The following is a 12545-nucleotide window of genomic DNA, read 5'->3' on the forward strand; positions in this document are numbered from 1 at the left end:
TTCTCAATACCACTTAATTTCTTAAATTATTGAACACCATATGCCTACATTTTTGTGCACCCTACCAGCATGGTATAATGGGAATTAATGATTTGATTATTCATATACATTCAGCATACTTTTGTCATGGCACAATTGATTTATACGCAGTGCCAAATGTTAAAAGCGTTTACCCACATAAAATAAAAAGACTGCAAAACTTGCTAGTTATAAATCATTAGCTCAGGAACGTTAAGCAGAATGAAAAGGAAAAAGCTGCAATTGAATTATAATTGCATCTGAAGTCTAAAGGTTAAGTTACACCCCAGGCCAAAGCAGAATGCGCAGAGTAGCTAGGTTGCACATGAGCAGCCTTTTCCAAAAGGGTAAAACATCACTGATCAACTGTTTGACAGAAGGGGGAATGGGAGGAACTGAATACAGCTCCTCATACTTCCTCCCAAACAGCTGATTAGTGAGATTTTTACTCTCTTGAAAATGCTTAATGCAAACAGCCCCAGATGTTGAATCGTAGAAAACCACCTTTTGTGCAAGACCCACTTCCACACATAATTCCCCATCTAGATGGGAGTCTGCTTCAAATTCCCCAAGTTGGATCAAGGAGCTTTAATCTCAGGTTTGTCTTGCATGATCAAGATGTGTCTCAGCTGTAAAATAAAGATACTCCCAAACTGCTCATGATGCAGTCTGTTTAGTCTGATGTACAGTGTTGATATAGAGGGCTATTCCACATTGGTTTTGTTTGGTTTTGACTAAGATTTCCTGTTTAGTGCCTCCAAATGGGGAAGAGTAGGAAACTCCCATGTAGAAGTAGTCATGCCGAAAAATCAAATACACAAAAGTCAGACAGGGAATGAGCCCTTTCTCATGAGCAGCCCTGCTCGATAGGGCCCAAGGCTCATCTAGTCTAGCATCCTGTTTCACACAGTGGCCCACCAGATGCCACTGGAAGCCTACAGCAGGAGTTGAGGGCATGCCCTCTCTCTTGCTGTTACTCCACTGCAACTGGTACTCAGAGGCATCCTGGGAGGAAGCCCTAAAGAGCTGACTTCCTGCACACGGATTGCCCGTCCAGACGAGCACCAGCTAGCTCCAAGGGTCAGAGTGCTGTGACGTGTTACCCTGCATCACTCCGCCTATAGAACTCAAATAATGTACCTTGCCAATGTGCGGTGCATTATGGGGATCCCCTGTCTCCAAGAGCACCACAATCTCCTAACCTCATTTTAAAGGGGGGCTACATAGGAGGGTTTGCCACCATGGTGGTGCTGGGATTGACCCGATCGTGTTGGTACACACATGCATGCAAAACCAGGCCGGGCTTCCTTAGCCTGGTTTTGCATGAGCATGTGAATAGTCTCAGTATCAGTTATTCAATTATTTTCTATAGATTGGGATAGATAAACATGTGCATCAGACGAAGAATGCATGATGAACAGTGAGCCAATGTAGACTGAATTCCATGCAGAGGTGTCCTGTGTGAAAGAAAAAACTTGGATTGCAGCTGCAAACATATGCCCACTGCCAACTGAAGACTTTACATGGATGAATCCAATCTATTTTTCAGAGATTATGGGCAGTACCTCTGAGATTTGTCACTGATAATATATGACCTTATGATAACCAGTGTTCCGAGTACTGGAAAGCTCTTAGACCCATTTGCTCTATCATCTAAATAGGACTATAGAAGGGCTCTGGACAGATTTTCACCAACTCCATTTGCAAAGAATATTACAACCTTCTTTATTTCAACCTACCAACATTTCCATACCAAACATACAATAAATACCCTCTCCTATTCTATGTAGCCTAAATAAATGGCTTGAAGCATACAAATCCTGCAAGTCAATTACTTCCACAGATGCCTAAAGCTTACCAACAATCCCTTGTTAACTGTACCACCTAGATGCCACACCTGCCCTGAGCCTTTTGGGAGGGCGGTATAAAAGTTTTAATAATAAATAAATAAATAAATAAATAAACAAACAAACAAACAAACAAATGAATCAAGGACACATATGACTATCAAGGACACATCTCTGCTCCATAGCTATGCAGTTATTTTATTCAGCATCCCCAATACCTGGAAGGGATGTCCATGAATCGGTGTGGCCCACCAAATCATTTTGGTGGGGCGGGGAACAGTACCTTTAAGCATGAGTAAAACAGGTCCTTACCTGCCACTTTCCCAGGCATTGTGCTGCACCGCTCAGAAGTCCATGCACAGCTGCAAGGCTTCACCTGGCAGCCTGCACGCAGTGGCCATGTGCATGGTCAGTAGCACACATGTGCGGTGGCCATATGCATCTCATCACTGTATGCAGGCTGCAGGGTGAAGTCCTGCTGCTGTGCACAGATTTCTGAACGGTGCAGCACTGCGCCCATAAATGCAGTAGGGCAGCGGAGGAGCAGGTAAGGACCTGTTTTACTCATGTTTAAAGGTAGCACTCACTGCCCCGCTGAAAGATTTGTGCACATCCCTAATACCTGGCCAAGGCGGCAGAGGTGTCTGACTGCTGGCTAACCACGGGATCTGGGCATCACTCAAAAGTCTAAGGAGAATATTTGATGGAAGTAATGGATTTATAACTTAGTAAAGTCAATTATTTCATCTAACTGCTGCTGCAAAACAGGTGCAAAGCTTGTCACAGAACTGCAAGCAAACTTCATATAAGTTCCACTTTGATGCAAAACAGCATTTTGAAGGAAGTGTTTGGGGAAAATTAATACATCATGCCAAAGCATTGGTTTCATACCAAAAAAGCAAATATCTTTGTGCACATACACCAATATACTCTTGAACAATTTTTATTGCAGAAAAGAGGAATTACATATTGGAGGCCCTGCACTTGTTACACTTTCGGCATCTAAGTCTCATCACTTGTTTACGTTGAGCAATGACTAGAGCTCGCCTTAGGGGGCTATTAAAGTAATTCTTCTAATAAAACTCCTTTTCCTTAAAAAAAACAAAGCTATACACATTTTAAAACCTTTTTTGTTGTTGTTAAGTTAATAAAGCTTTTATGCTCAAATCAGTTGTAAACTCAACCAAGCCTATATTTTCCTTCGGGACAAAAGCTCTCGATGTTTTTATGCTTCCTTTTTATTTTCTGCACATTCCTTGTTTTATTTCTCCTGCTGTCATATACACCCATCTATCTGGCAGTGTTTCACTTTTCAGCGTCTTGCTAGAACTTTACAGGTGCAACATTCTACACCCCTAGCATTGTTACCAAACTCACTCATTTTTTGCATAGCCGGCAATTCTGCAGTGCTTCTTTTCCAATTTAACAACTGCTGTTTTGCTATGAATATTTTGCATATATATATATATATATATATATATATATATATATATATATAGTGTGAAACCAAATAAATACATATATACATTAGTAATGCTGCTGAATATTATCCAAGCACAGCTCAGAAGTCAAATCTAATCGATATTTGTAGTGCTCACATCAATGTGTGAGAAGCATTTTGACCCTAAAGTTATTCTCCCACATGGATTTTAATCTGACTAAAGAGTAACTTAAGTCCTGCCATCTTTTCTCTTTGACTCCCAATCAACCGCCCTTCAAGTCCCTATACATATCCTTGCTACTCCAGAGGCACAGTGGCAGATTAATGGAGAGAAGGAGTAGGCATTTGCCTACTGTGGCAAAAATCGAGGAGTGGCAAACATTTGTGTTGCTTCTCCCTTACCCAATCATGAATCTACATGAATCTACATCCTCAGAGTGAGTTGTGAGATGGCATGGAAAGCCCTATCAGTTGCTGCCATTGAGTAAGTTTGGTGGTAGCCTTGCATCCTCTCAGCAGTTCAAGAAGTGATTTTCCTATAGTAGAATGAGGAGTAGTTTGATAAGCAAATAGAGTTTCACAGATTGCCTTTTTCAAGGAGTGTTGTTGTTATTGTGTAGTAGTCAGTTATAAACTTTCTTTCATTAATCTGTTCATTCTTTCCACCATTCCCTTGAGGATGGGTACAAAGAAATGCAGTAATATTGTGTTTTATCCCATGGTTATTCAGATATTGCTCCATTTTAAATGAGGCAAGCTGTCTCCCATTGCCAGTCACTAGTTCTTTAGGAAGAAGTTTCTTCGCAAAAACTGTAGCCATGAACTGGATCACCTTGTTTTCAGTAATGTTGTCAGCAAATGAAACCTCTGGCCACCTGGAATAGTGATCCACCATCACTATCATAAATCTTTGTTTTGTGGGTTGGTTATCAAAAGGCCCCATTATATCTAGAACCTGTTTTTCTCAGAGACCACTGAGATACTCTATGGGAGTGAAGGGGGTGGTAAAAAGTCTTCTGTGATCTGTCAGATACAGCACAAGCTATACAGTGCCAGATTACATTTTCAATGTTTTTGTCCATACCTGGCCACCAAAAGGTTTCTATGATTCACCTTTTAGTCAAGCTCTTGCCCGAGTGACCTTCATGGGCAATTTTGATTACTTTTCTTGTAAAGAGGTTGGCACCACCAAACCAACAGTCCTCAGCACCGAGCAAGTGCCTCGCAAACCCAGTTTAAGGGGAGGGGTAGTTTGGTGGATTAACCACCTGGAGGCCACCGGGCTCACCTGCGAGCCCAGTGGTTCTCACGGTCAGGCGAAATCTGGCTAATAACCTAGCCTGATTTCGCCCGATTGTGGGAATAGCCTCCACACATGCAGCGTGGAGAGCTGAGCAGGGTTTGGCTGGGACAGCAGGCTTGGCCCACTCTCCCCATACACAGGCACTCTGCCCTCCCTGGGTGACCGGATTGGCCACCCACACAATTAACAGCTCCATCATGGAGCCGGTTGGGGCGGTGGGTGTCGGGGGCCGCCTGGCCCCCAGAAGTCCCAGCATGCCCTGCATGAATGCACAGGGTATTCTGTGGGGACCCCAACACTGGGAGGCTTGTTGTAGCCTCCCAGTCAGAGGTCTATTCATGTGTCACCACGGCAGAGTACACGATCACCAACACAGTGTTAGTGGAGTGCTCACTCTGCTAAGCTCATTTTAGGGGAGCGGTATTTAGGCAGGCTAGCCGCCACTGAACTACTGGGCTTATACGTGAGCCCAGTGGTTCTCATGATGGCTGGAAAGCAGGCTGGGCTCCCTTAGCCAGATTTCCAGTAGTTGTGAGAACAGTCTCCAGTTCTGATGAATCAAAGGTTCTGTGATGTCAGCATGTTCCTGTTGAAGTGGTAGGCGCAATGCTATGGGTACCTTCCTCATTTTGTGTTGTACGGGTTGCATTAGCCTTTATCTGAATTTTATGTTTGAAATGTATAGCAGTGTCAGGAGTAGCAGCAAAAACATCTAAAACCGCATACTTATCAGCATATGGATGCTCCATCATCTCTAATACAGATTTCATGCTATTTGGATCTAAAACTATCTATAGATCTTTCTGATGTTTCCAGCCCAATATTGAGACTCCTTTTTGTGACACATGCAGTTTCCTTCTGCATTGTGTTCTTTGTATTTCGGGACAGCAATGATCTATCCATTTATGGCAGTAGGAGAACTTCCATATCTCCATAGGTGGATGTCTGAAGGCTGCAGGTGCAGCTCTGATGTAGTAAGGAGTTTCTTGTAAAGTATATGGGAAACGATAGTGTACAGAGAACCAGAATCAGCCAGCATCCGCATGTCATCGCCATTAAGTTTAACTTGACAACATGGAGAAGCAGGTTCCGAGTCTGTCACACTTAAAACGCTGTCAGGAAGTTGTTCATCTTCCTCACCCTTACCATGTAGTGAATCAGTAATGGAGTGGACAGCAGACTTGCAAAGTGACTCCTTTTCGCACCTGTTGCAATTGACCTTCCATGCAGGACAGTGAGCAAAATTGGCTTTGTGGGCAGAGTCTCTACATCTGTAGCACTGGTAGCTCCTCCTTTCTTGTGTTGCCACTTTCTGGGGCAGTGCCATATGACAAGATTGGGTTTGGAAGGATTTAGACTGAACAACAGCCTGGATTTTAGAATGTGGGTTTTGGGGTACCAAAGAGAGTTATTTGGCACAGTGACGAGCATTTTCCACCATTCTAGCCATCTCTATTACTTTTTCCAAGGTGTGTTTCTGCTCCAATAGCAGTTTTTCTCATAGTTTGGAGCAGTTTGTTTTCATAACAATTTTATCCCCGATTAGTTCATCAGTAAAATTGACAAAATCACAGGTTACACTTAAGGCATATGCAATGCTGTTACATACTGATCGATAGATTCACCAAGCAGTTGAGATCTAGGATAAAACTTTTAACATTCAGCAATCACATTCCAAGTAGGGTTTAAATGATCCCCTAAGGCTTGAAAAGCAGCTTCATAAGAATTGGCATCCCCTTCCAAGTTGGCAGGAAAGGGCAAATGATTTTATATTATTTGGCCTCCAGGGCCCAGGCAGTGAAGTGATTTTCTCTGCTTTGCTGGAGTAAAATCAGGGGTCTGTATTGTGAGGAGATAATTGCAAAAACAGAACCTCCGTTGTTTCCAGGGAAGAGCAGGTTCTCCTGGGATGGGCAAGAAAAAAGGTTGTGGCAGGATCTGAGCCATGCTGCTTTCCTTATCCATCCAGTGAGCAACAGAGTCCAGGATGGATAAGGAAAAAGTACCTTCAGGGGTTGTGCAGGTCAGGAAGCTGGACATTTTCCAGATTACACGTTGCAACAGTTTCATAACATGTCCAATAAGTGGCCCTCCACATTGTTTATGTTTTGACATCGCTGTCATTGTGCTGTCACTAGGGTACCGTCCATATTTCCCATGCCTTGTTTCAGGTTTCTTTGATGCATTATGTGCCTATAATGTGGTAAAAGCGCTGCGGGAAAGTAGCTGTATATTTCTGTTGCAGGGAGCCTTGCCCTGCATTTTATGTGTTGTAGCGTGTGGTGGTGTGGATGATTTTTTTCATGCATGAAATAATGCTTATTTGACTGCCTCTGAGTGGTGGGGTAAGAGGGCAAGGGGACACAGGTGCTGCTTACTGAGGGGAGGAAGAGAGGCTCCCTTCTCCCCCCTGCCAAAAAGCACATTACGAGCAAGGTGCACAGAGGGGGCTCTACTGACCGGTATTGTTTGCTTTTGATCAGAGCACTTTTAACTCTGGGGTTCTTGAGGCATCCCCTTTCAATATCCTATTAATCTGCCTTAATTCAATAATTTGGGGTTTTCTGATTTCAGCCTTCACCTGAAATCACTTTTACTGAAGAGGAAGCCAATTGAACTGAATCATTTACTTCTGTGCAATTCCATTTGCTTACTATGGTTCAATAGCATTGTGACGATTGGTTGATTTTACAGCCCCTCTCTGACCCATCCATGAAATACCCCACTTCACCAGCCGGGGCAGCGAAGCAGCCACTGCCACAGCAGTAACCATGGATGGCTCATTCCTGCAAGGTAGCCTTGTGGAGCAAATGGGTGTGACTCAGATGCTGGCTAGGCTTCTCCAATAAACAAGCTTCCCATCTGAGACACCTCCTAGCTCACTCTGGCATTTGCAGCAAACCAGGATCTCCCCACTCACTCTTTCCGCCCTCTTCCCCCTCCGCCTCCCCCATAAAAATCCCTTCAGCCAAGAACAATTCACTGCAAAGGATCTCCTCATGCATCACACTCCCCCTCCTTCCTCATACAGTGAAGTCCCAGCCGCACAAATGGCGGTTAAAAAATCAAAAAATCTCTGTTCCCTCCCATTTTTATGGCCCCCTCTCCGGCACTGGAACTTTTAAAAAATATTCCCATTGTTATTACTTGTGCAAGGATACAATTATGCAAACAAAACAAAGTTTTTTGTTTTGGAATGGCGCTTCCCCCTTGGTGGCCGATTTGTACAAGGCAGCTTAGAATTTATTTATTTTTTAAAAATCATCTTGTCATTCTCCCCCCATGACTCCATTGGCCCAAATGGAGCAGGGAGGAGAGGTAGATAAATGAGTTTCAAGGAGAATATGGGCAAATCCTGCCTTGAAAACATGTTGCAGTGAACAGAAAATATGAATGGCCATCAGCCTGCAATGAAGCATTGAACCCTTTACTCCCAGTTTGAAAACGTTGCACTATTACGCAGGCGTGTAACAACGATAGGGCAAGGGGAGACAGTTGTCTGGGGGCCCCACTGCCTGGAGGGGCCCCCCAGAGGCACCTCACGTGACTCCCCATTGCCCCCTGCCCAGCCCCAAGGCCCCTCAGCCACTTGCCCTGTTCGCTGTCTCCCCAGCTTGTTCTCCTGGCCGGCAATTGAGGGAGCAGACAAGCTGCAAAGAGCTCCTTTTCTCCCGCCTCTCAGCTGATCGGCGGGTGGGCGGGGCTTCCACGGAGGTCTGGTGTAGGCCTCTGTGAAGCCTGAACTCCAGTAGGGCCCAAGCCAGCCAGGAAGGAGGAGGCAGCCAGAGTGGCCACCACTGCTCTCTGCAGCAGAAGACCCCCTGCTGCCAGGTAGAGTGTGAACTCCTTTTTGTGGTTACCTTCCCCACCCCCACCCGGATATATAGGGATCTGCTTGCCATAGGGCTTTGATATGGGGGGGGGGGACTGAGAAGTCTCTGAATATTTATTTTTAAACAGCTTGGAAAATTTGCTGGCTTAAAAAAAACTATCTAAAAAGTCCTATAAGTGGCTTGTTTCATGGCAGAAAATTACAAAAACTTCTGGAAGAAACAGTATTATATTTATTTTATTCATTCATTTATAAATGCACTTATGTTCAAGTTGTTTTGCAACCCAGAAGGTCTGAGTGAGAACTGTGAAGCATGCCTTCTGCTTTTATTTTATTTTATTTTTCTTGTGTGTGAACTGCTCCCCAATAACTTGCAGGGACTTCAGGGTAAATCTGGCCAACATGTGAATGCAGCACCTCCCTTCCAGAGGAGATGTGTGTTAAAGGGCTTTAAAAGCCTCCTGTGAAAAACCTCCTGGAATCAAACTTGACTGAATTTGTTCAGAATTCTGAGAAAACAAACATAGGCTCACCCTGCATGGTTGAAAGTCTCCTTGGCTAATCTGCAGCGAGGGGCCCATTTTAATCATTCATCTTTCTAGTGTGTTCTAGGCATTAAAAGTAAAACAAATGTATAGTACTCAATGTATATCACTATATATTGTGACGTGTGCGTGTGTGTATTCAGTGAAATGTATTTCCAGGCAGCATACTTATTTTGGAATATCAGACTTAAATCCTTGGGGGCCTGGGGTGTGCGGAGGCCCTGGACTTTGAGTGGGGGGGCCCCATTTTAAAATCTTGTCTCTGGGCCCACTCCAACCTTGCTACGCCCCTGCTATTACGGCTTACCTTCCAATGCTTTAACTATTGCAAATCTCATAGTCTGGGAAATGCCCTGGAGAAACAACCAGCAGCAGCAATAGTAGAATGCAGCAATTCAGGAATGTAGGCCAAGGAATGCATTGAAAAGAAGATGCAGGAACATTCTGAAGCTTTGCAAGATCACATGCTTAGCTGGTTCAAAATCTCATTGCCAAATGTTTTATAGCTGCTTCCCACACAAAGTAATCTTATACAGATTTAACTAAGAGTTTATTGAGAAACAACTCCATTTTCTCCCTCCTCTTCTCTTCCCTTTTTCTTTCTGACTCCACCCACAATGCTCTCTGCAGGATCCCCACTAGGACAAACTTCTAAACAACAAAATGCAGAAGATTATTGTATATAATACAACAGAGGCCAGATATGCTTTATTGTTGGCTATCTCTGTTCAGTTTGGAGGTGAAACCCCCCAGCTCATTTCTCAGCATAAGCATAACCTACCTCAAAAGCATGCACTGCAAGGTGACACTTAAAAGAAAAATCTGCCAGGCAGACTAAATCATTGGTTGAAGAGAGGACAACATTGCTTTGCTTCTATTGCTATTCAGGAAATGCACAGAAAGAACCTTCCCATCACCTGCAGGCTAGACAGCGAACAAGGGCATCCACAGACTATTGTGAGCAGTCTAAACCACAATATGATTTCTTTATACTTTAATCTGCTTTCCTTACTCATATGAGTTTTGATAAATTGTTCCTATTCTCCTTATTTTGAGTCTGAACTGTTCCAAGATATCATTGTTGATAGAATAACCCAGCGACTGCACAACAAGGGATCACAATTTGCCCAAATCTTTCCCTCTCCTAGAACTACTTAATCTAAATTGTGGCAGTCGTGTCAAGCTGTACTTAAACATGCCAGAGCATATGGCAAAATTTCCAAAGGTTTCAGTTAAACATTTTGGCTCACAACAGGCTTTTCTTAAGTCAGTATTCAGAGATAAGCATGACAGCTGATATGACAGCATCATTTTGCTTTAAGACATGATGCCCCATTTCTTCCTAAATTTTCTAAGGAGGATTATGATAATATACTTAATGTAATTTAGAAACATGATTTGGCAGTGCTACGTTCCAGTTTCATAGCAATAATTTGCATTGCTTTCATTATCAGTCTTGTATATCTGCTTAGCTAGTAGTTTTTCTGAATCTTCTTTAAAAGCTTTAGTTGATTGCACCTGATATCATGCTCTACCTATCTGATTCTACAACTTGTTTCCATACAGTTTGCCTTCCCATTCTGCGATTTTAAAAAATTGTGAATTCTTGCTACCATTCAAGTATCTTCTACTATATGCCCTTGGACAACATGACATTCAGTGAAAGATGAGCCAATCACAGAAGAGAAATCATTTATATTAATTTCAGCCTGGAAGCTTTCACCAAATTGGCTTAGTAGTCCATGCATAGATATAACAATATTTGAACACAATACCTCATAATTACCTGAAACTAAATTAGCATGCTCCGTTATGTTGTATATGGATACAGATGTCTGCAAACATGTACATGTTTTTGAGTGAGTGACTGTTCCTTTTTAAAGTGAACCAGGGTACGGGCCCCTCAAATGCAGGGGACAGATAAGAAATATATTTGAACATAATGAGTGAATGGGTGTCCACAGGAATGGCACAAAGGTATATATATAACAACATATGAATAATGCTGCTACTCAACATTAATCTGACCATAAATCCAGTGATGGATGCCCCTCCCTCCATGAATGCTCATGTGTATGCGGGTATCATCTGTACATGCATACACTTTACATGGAATGTACATGTGGTAAACATGACATGTGAGTAGGACTAGAGAATCAAGGGAAAGAAATAATTCTGGAGGGAACAAACAAAGCTTTCCATTTCAATCTCACATTGAGGATGGGAATTCTTTTTTTCTGAGCTGGAAGCACACATATATATTAGCTCCTGGCTAATCGGAGCTAGACTCTAGAAGAGCCAAACAGGTATTTGTCAGAAGTCATTATACAATATATAATGCATATACATTAATATAACATATAAGCTGATGCAGTGGTTCTTAGAACAAAACAGCTGGTTTATGACAGCGGAATAACAGAATCTGGTTTATGCTGGTTTATGGCAGCAGAATAAAAGAATCAGAATCTTTCCTGTCCCTGTTTTCCTTTTCCTAATTTTTTTTTCCTTTTAAACACAGACTTCTCTGTTTCCTATCTCTCACTGTAACTGGCTGCTTATGCTACTATTGGTCCCTGGCCATTTTTTCTTGTCCCATCCCCCTTTTCTTCTCCTCTGTGGGCTAGGGAGGGGAAGAACAATGAGTGGGTTATTAGACCATCATCTCAATTGTAATTTATGTGTTTGTTCAGTGTTTATACTGCCTTTCATAAGACATCCCAAGGCAGTTTACAGAAGTTAAAATATAGTAAAACTCAATAAAAATCACATTTAAAATCTTAAAGTCAGTGAAACAATAAAATCAGTTAAACAATAAAAACCATAACTGCCCCACCAAAAAAACCCACCATTAAAAATACAAGCAGAAGCAGGAAAGCTGAGAGACCCAGTAGCTCCTAAGGGGTAAAAGCCTGAACAAATAAAAAAGATCTCTTATTGGTTTTGGTTTTTTTTTTTAAGCAGCCACAAGTATCAAAGAACGGACATTAACTCAGAGTCATTATTTGATGATTTTAATAAAAATATAAATAAATTCAAAGCTTAATCAGGAAGGAAGTTATCTGCCTTAATAGCAAGTGGATTTGTGTGAGAACTTGCTGACATTTAACACCCCTAAATTATATTGCTGAAGTATTTATGCATGTATACTTCATTTATATAACATCTTTATGCCAAGGCATTCAAGGTGATTTACAATTTTAAAATATGGAGAGAAAAAAAGCAAAGTTAGAAAAGATAAAAGTGTTGACTCAGGCCACTGGTAGTCCCTTCAGAAGCTGATTATGAGCTCCTTGTGTGGGCCTCCTTTTTCCTTCCTTCCTCACTACAAGTAAACTTTAAGAGCTGTCTAAATTAAAGTCCACGATCCTTTTTAAGAACAAAAATGGCACACGAAGAAATTCCACACAACTGAGAGCAGAAAATTAGGTCTTAATTGCATAACACATTATTATGAATGGCCAACATCCCACGCAACCGAATGTTGGGTTAAGGACCTGCCAGGGCTGCTACACATCATGAAAAGCAAGGCAGAGCTGGACAATTACACTTCGCAACTTAC

This window comes from Hemicordylus capensis, chromosome 5 (genome assembly GCF_027244095.1).
Source record: "Hemicordylus capensis ecotype Gifberg chromosome 5, rHemCap1.1.pri, whole genome shotgun sequence".
In the NCBI taxonomy this organism is placed as follows: Eukaryota; Metazoa; Chordata; class Lepidosauria; order Squamata; family Cordylidae; genus Hemicordylus; species Hemicordylus capensis.